Source organism: Tetrao urogallus, assembly GCF_951394365.1.
Source record: "Tetrao urogallus genome assembly, chromosome: 3".
NCBI lineage: Eukaryota > Metazoa > Chordata > Aves > Galliformes > Phasianidae > Tetrao > Tetrao urogallus.
In genome coordinates, this window is record NC_136815.1 from 49456745 (window position 1) to 49464552 (window position 7808).

Below are 7808 nucleotides of genomic sequence, written 5' to 3' on the forward strand. Positions count from 1 at the left end.
GCTGTCTTGGGATGACCTAGCCCAGCTGATACCTCCAAACAGCCTGTGACTGCTTGTCATGTTACCTTAGCAGGTGGTTGCAAAGCTGTTGATGACACTGGCAACACAAATATTAACCAGTCTTTTTCACACTACAGCTTTTCTACTTCTCATTCTCTGGTGCTGGAACCCATTTTGTCACTTTTGCCACTCTAGCTGAAACACTGACACTTAACAGTAAGTTGTACCACTGATTAAGCAGCAGTTTCTCTGCTTTGTGGAAGGAAAAAAAGACGCCAAGAACTGCAGACGTTTTAAAAAGATATTTTTTTAATTCCTTATTTCAGTAAGCAAGCTCTGATATTCTGAATACAATACCATGCCAGTCTTAGCACATTTTGATTTCAATTTACAGATTAAGGAAGCATGGTTGATATTTGTGCTTATGTCTTCTGCCACCTTGTGCCTAAACAGTTTGCTTTTTTAGGTAGTAAACTTATGGTTTACTATCATATTGATAAGATAAAATCAATTTCTAAAGCACTTGTAGGATTTCTGATGATACTGTGGGCAATAGCATGGAAGGAAGAATTATGGAAAAGTGAGTTTTAACTTGACAACAATTCTATTTTAGCTGATTTGTTTTTATATGTACCTAGAATCTTGTGATTTTTTTTTTTCTGCAGTTTTTGAATTTAATAAAAATTAAGAAATCTGACTTAGATATTCTTCTTGTAATTATGTTCTGTTTGTATATAGGTAGATCGGAATTTCATTCTCTTGTACAAAAAAAAAAAAGAAGAATTACTGCATTTGAGAGCCATATTTATTTGAGAAGGCTTGAATGTATTTGCATATTCATTGGAAATCATAAAAAGTTCAGTAAACCTTCAGATCCATTTTAGTATTACCCTAAAGAGAGTTTTGTCTCCTACTTTGGTCTCCGCAACTTTTCCTGAGTCAGTGTTTGTTTATATCTTAACAAAGATTTGCACTGTGGCATGGAAGGATGGGTGGGAAAGAGAACAATTCTTACTGTCCTGTTTCCTCATATGGAGTTCCAGCTGTCAAGCCAACCCTTGTTGATCTTTAATGATGGACTGCTAGAATGATCTGCGCAATCATTGGGAGACCATAAAAGGGGGGAGGGGGGGGAAGGGAAGCTGAGAACTAGGTACAGTTCTAGATCTGTTCTAACTCGTGGTAGCAGATCATCGTTCTTCACAAGCTGTGGTTTGGAATAATCCATTCCCCTTCTTCGGGGTGTTTGTGTGCATTGTTTCTCTCTAATAGTGAGCCCAGCACACTTTTCCACTTTTATCACTGCACTGTGATCTCTCCTTCATCAGACCTGGCCCTGCAGAATGGAGATACACATTGATGTCAACATTTACGACCTGTAAGGAAGGAGTAGGAGGGTTGGTAGGGTAGGAGGTGGCAGAATAATGGAATGAAAGCAAAAGCCAGGGTATGGTGATTTCCTAAGGCAAACTTAAGACTGTGTTTGTGACCATGCAGAAGCTTCCACGTTTTCTCATTTGTGTCAAATGTTTAATTTATGTCACTGCACTAAAGGGGCAAGAATTTCTGGCAGCAAAGCTTTGCCTTAAGTGCTTTGCCATTTTATCCTTGTTAGTCAAAGTGATGTTGTAAGCTGATTGTTACTTTAAGTGCTACATGTAAGCAAGATTGGGAATTAAGTAGGCCTAAGTGTGTGAAGAATTTCTAGTGAATCCAGAAGCTGATTGTTATCCCATGGACCAGTGTTATCAGTTACAAAGGTGATATCCTAACAGGTACTGTCGTCTTGAATAATAGCTCTAAGTATTTCCTAGTGCCAAGTTCACATTAGGCTGACACGAGCAGTTGTTGGTACTGTGAGTTTTTAGAGTAGCTTTGATGCTTTTTGTAAGAGCAGGTGCACTGATGGAAGTTGTCCATTAGAGGTCACTGAAGCTCTGCCAGCGAAGAAGTCTGAGCCCTGTCCTGCTGGGTTGGCCACCGCTGCTTGCTTTCTCCTGCTGAGCAAACGCCCCTTGCCCAAACTTCTCTTTCAAAAGCAGACGCTTGAAGTATAAGGTAGTGGTGAGTAGCCGTGGGTGCTGAAAATACGGCCGAACAAATGTACTGGTGTGTTATGTTGATAGCAGGAAATAATTATCTGAATGATAAAAAAGAATATTTTCTTTGTTTACAAAATTATACATGCTTAGCTGTCATCTCTGATGGCAAGAATACTTCTGTCTAAACTTCTGCCTAACTTCTAGTGAGCTGTGTGATAAGTGTAGTTTGTTTAGTTGCACTTCCAGAGGGCCCAATTCTGTAACTTCTTTAAAAACCAAGTGCCTGACTGGATCTTTGTTTCCTAACAAATGTATCAAAATGTGCTTCCTCCCCAAAATGTGATTTATTACTTGTGTTTCTACTGAGACAGATTAATTATTTATTTTATTCTTAACTCTGCCTCTAATACGTGTTCTTTATGCCATTACTTGATAGGTGTTCTTGGGTGAAATAATTTTCTCTTCTGACTCCAGCCACAATATGCATGACGATTTCTGGTTAAGGGTGTTTGTTATTTCTTAAAATTACAGAGGGAAAATTTTGACTTTCAGGTATTTCAGAGGTACAGTTATTACTTAAGGATGCTGTTCTATCATAGCGGATCACGGGGTCAATATCACTAAAGCAAAATTGTATGTCAGTCTGTGCAAGTGCCAGCCCTAGCAGAGGTCAGCTTCCTGTGGGTCCTAGCAGGTAGTTAGGAAGCATTTAGTTCTTATTTTATTTATAATCTTCAGTTTGCATTTACTGAAGATTGTGGTCTCTTAGGTGGAATACTGTTTGGTATTGGGTATGATTTTTAATATGAGAGAATTAAGATTTTATTTTAGACTAAAATGGTAACGTTTTCCTCTAACTCAGAGTTCCTTATTACATTTTCTAAGTGCTGCATTTATGAGTTATAAAATCTGAGTGTGTATCTTGATGTCCTTGCACTCCTGCAGATAACTTTCCTAGCTGGCATGAGATAATGGGTCTCTAAGGGCCAGCTAGTACTGTAGCAACCAGTCAGTTGTCTTTCTTGGGAACAGTGATGCAAGTTCATAGTTGCTGTATGAACACAGTCTGTATGGAATTATACAGGCCTGGGTGAAAAGTGGAAGAGAAGGCAGAAGGCAGCAACAAAATTTTGTTGTCTAACAAACTATAAAATGACTTCAGGCTACGGATGACAACAGTCACCTCTCCTTGGAAGAGGTGACAGCTGCTGATGGTTGAGTTTCCAGTGATCTGTCAGCAGGGGGACAAATCCAGACAGCTCTGATAATCAGTAGAAGGAGGAGATGGAAACATTCATCTGCAGCCAGTGATGACCTATACGTAAGGGATTGGCTTTATTTCCTCCAGTATAGTTTTGATTTTTGAGATCTGGAAATTGGAAAGGATGGCTCAGACTTCTGTGATTATGACGAGTGTAAAGCAGAGATGTTGGGTTCTTCTGTTTTGTTGTTCATCACCACCCCCCTCCACACACATGCATACTGCTATCCTATAATAGACAGGGATTAAAAGAAAGTAGAAGTTTTCCCTACTGCCTAGAGCATTGCTATGTTAGACTTGTGTTGTTCATGAGCTGAGGTATCTTAATAGCACAATGGATTTTTCTTCCAAGAATCAATCAGATCAATTGCTTACCATTGTTTAGATCCATGTTGATTATCCATATCTGCCATATGCTCTAATTTTACAGAATAAATATACAGTGTGGAGAAAAGTGCTTCCCTTTGTTTTGAACCTATCATCTGTTAGTTCATTTCATCCCCCATCATTCTCTTAGTGGAAGAAACAGGGAACAGTTGTTTCCTTTATATCTTTTCTATGTGACTCATGACTTTAAGAACTTTTATCAAACATTTCCATCAGTCATTTCCCTTCCAGGCTCAACAAGTCCCAGTATGTTAAGTTGTTCCTGTTATTGAAACCATTTCATACCTTTAAGCATCCTTACAGCTCTCCTGTGTACAATTTTTTTATTACCATCTTTTTTCAAGGAAGCCAACATTGCATTAAAACATGTCGTTTCGGCAGAAGCTTACACAATAGCTTTTTATCATTCAGTCTGTAATTTATCTGATTGAATAGAGGGTTGTTTCTTTTATCCCGTGGCATTGTAGTATATCTGAGAGACTTCAGTGAGGGACATGACCGAATGGCTTTTGCAAATCCAGGTGGATTTGATGAAGTGGATCTCCCTTTTCCTGTGGATAATGATTACTGGGTTTCACATATACTAATAGATTCCCAATATCATTTTATTACATCATCTTAGGTTACAGAATCTAACAACTTCCCAAAATCATTGTCAATCTAATGTCCCTTGATCTCTGCTCAGTGGAATTTGCAGGGAAGTAGTGACAAGATGCACAGTTTCTGCACTGGATGTGTGTTCTCTGTTAGTCCTAAAACTTTGCCTAGTTTCAAACTGTACATATTTTTATTTGACTATTGGTACATATACTTACATCTCTAGTGTTGTCCCATGCCCACTCTGTTATCAGCTCTGTCTTATATTTGTCTAAATCACATCCAAGGCCCCCACTTCATAGTCTTTTGCTGTCACGCTTTGCCTCTATTCCTATACAATTATCCCATCCTTATGCATGAGTTCTAGATACTTCCTTCTACGTAGAATAACTATCACTACTGACCCCCCAAAAAAGTGTATACCACAGGGTTAAAATAACCTGAAGTACACAGATTGGGTAGTAACTGTGTGATCACCATTCTAGCTAAACTGAAGTTTCCATTCAGGCCTAGACAAGCTCAGCCAAAGCCTGCCCAGCCTCAGTCATGAGCCTTACAGAACAAAAGCACTCGGGAACTCTGGTCAGTGAATAAAGTGGCCTTGAAAACTAAGAAAAAAAAAAAAAAAAGTCTGGAAAGCATATCCCAAATTATATATGAGATCAGAACTCTGGTGGTGAAAGCTCTTAAGTAGCGTTTTGTATTTACAGGAGCATATTCTAGTAGCAAAGGAAGAAAGTACCACATGAAAATTGAAACCAGAAAGATAAACAAAAACAAGTTAAAAAAAAAAAAAAAAGGGAGAAGAATATGAAGTTGCCTAGTAAGTGCACTCAGCTGAACACTGAGAAATTTCTGCAAGCGCCATGAAGAGATATGAAACGTAGCTGTAAGAGACCAGGGTCATCTACACTTAAATTAGGTCAGGCTTAAAAATGCAAAAGCTCCATCCAAGGGCCTGGAAAAATATGCACTCATGGCTCAATGGAAGGAGGAAAAATTGAAAATAACAGTGCAGAAAGACAAGTGTACTTCAAACTGAATCTCGTATTTCTAACTCCAGTGTTTGTTTTTAATGTCTTGCTGCAATTTAGAGCAAGGTGTACTGCGCTATATAAAATGCGGCCTGACATCTTAAATTGCAACTGTAAGTGGGGAGAAAAGCAAGAGCTGATTCTCTGGTTAAATGGTCCAGCAGAAAATGCTTTTCAATGCAAAAGTATTGTAGGTTGGATGTTAGGAAAAATTATTCTCAGAAGGAATGGTGAGACATTGGAACAGGCTGCCCAGGGAGGTGGTGAGGTCTCCATCCCGGGAGGTGTTCAAGAACTGTGTGGATGTGGCAATGAGGGATGTGGTGAGTGGGCATGGAGGTGATGGGCTGATGGTTGGACTAGATGACCTTAGAGGACTTTTCCAACCTTAATGATTTTATAATAAGTAATAGTTGCATGCTATTAGCTGTAACTGTAAACATAAGCTAATATATTGTGCTTATTGCCACCACGTTCCTATGATTCTGATCATTTGCATTTCTTTAATCCCTGCATGTGCTACTTTGTTCACATTCCTTTTTGCTGCTTTGCTCTGCTATCTGTCCAAATGCCATTTTTTAAAAAGTATGTGGTGTTACCCTATAGCAACATCTAGCATCGGATGGCATTTGCATGCTGCTCTCATTCAGTTCAATTACTGACTGTCCACAGGGCAGTAATTACTGTTTCGGGAAGCTAAGGTTAATGAGTAAATTGAGTTTTATATCTTCCTGGGTCATAAGATACTGGAGTGTAAAATGTATCTGGATAGGATAGATTTAAATCATTGCAGTTGTGCTAGGCTGTGTTAGGAGCTCATAAAGGCACCCCTAACGTTTAGGTGCCTGCTGAAATAGAAGATGTTGCTTATAAAAGGACAATGTAGGAGAGAGAGTCTGACCAGATAAACCTTAATTTTCCCAGTAAATGGAAACACCATGCAATGAAGTCAGAAACACAAAGAGAAGTTCAGGTTTTCTGCACTAACATCAATTTTTGCCATACACTGCCCAACTCCCAATAACTTTCATGAATAACTGATGGTTTGAGAGAGAGAAGGCTATCAGAGGGTTTTGTCTCAGGTAGTAGCAGCTGTGGCCAGGTTCCTGCCCATCTCCAAAGAGGTGAGAAAGCAGTTACAGAATCACAGAATGGCTGAGGGTGGGAAAGGACCTCTGGGTCCATCTCATCTAACCAAATCAGTGTGGGTCATCTTGACTTGTTTCATTAGTTTAAAAAACTTAAATCAGTGGTCCCAGAGGAAGTCCAGCATTCCAGCTCTACCACGAAGAAAGAAACAGGATGCCAGCAGTGAGAGGAGGAGGAGGTTTGGCTGCTCTCACATATTGCTCAAAGTGTTAAAGCTTCTAATAGAGCACTGAGATTCACATTTTCCTGTATGGCAAAAGAGTAAATGAAATGAATAGGCAAAGAATGCAAATGTGAGTAGGGATGTGGGACAGCCAGTCCTCAGGTCTTAAATGGTGCATACCATGTAGTAATTCAGCTAAGAGCCACATCTGTGCTGTTTCTCTTGGGGCATTCAGTGCCTCGTGCTCCTCTTCTTCTCCATCTTCTCAGCCTCCTTTGGGGTGGCTCCAGTGGTGGCTGACCTAAGGCATCTGGGCCTGTTTCCTTCTTCCTCCAATGGGCTGCATACAAGGCACATGTGGACAGCCTCATCTTTGATCTCCTGTAAAAGCTCTTCATCAGAAAGCATCTCAGCCATGGCCAGCACCTTGACCTCTCTCCCAACGCCATGAGCTGGCATGTCACCTTTCTCATCTAGGTCCATCCATTGTGTGAAGGAAAAGGCAGGTAGTAGGCTACTTTTTCTTTAGGCAGAAGAATTAGTGTTTGAGGAGAAAGCAAAGAGAAAATGGAGGCTGGATACATCACAGATTGAATTTAGATGAGGGAATGGAAGTGGGGGAGCAACTGGAGTAGAAATGAGACTAAAGAAGCAAATGTTAATGAGCTGCTGGAAGAGGAAACTGTGCTTGTTAGTATTAAGCCAGCGCTGTCAGGCTGTCAGAGTGCGTGGCGGTGATACCTACCTTGTCAGCACTAGCTGAGCTGAGCCGAGCTCCTGGTGTGCCCCTACGAGCCACCAGAGTCAGAAGCAGGGCAGCTGAGCACTGCAGCAGCTGCGCATAGGCTTAATATTAAGAACGTACTGTAGGTCTTGGCAACAAAATTATTAGTGTATGACTGGAAGAATCTTTCAACTAGAATCCCTTCTGTATGTAGTTTGGTCATTTCTAAAATATGTACGTAGAGCAAAATCTCTTATTCTAGCATTGCAGTGTTTGGCTTGATTTCCCATCTGCTACACTGCACAGTAGTACCAAAAGAGGGGTGGATTAAAGTAGGTATTTCATGCATAGGATAAACCTACATAATGCCATTACATTATATGTCCTTATTCCTCCCCTTTGGATACACAAACACCTAAATATAAGTTAAATGCTTTGAAAATGATGACGA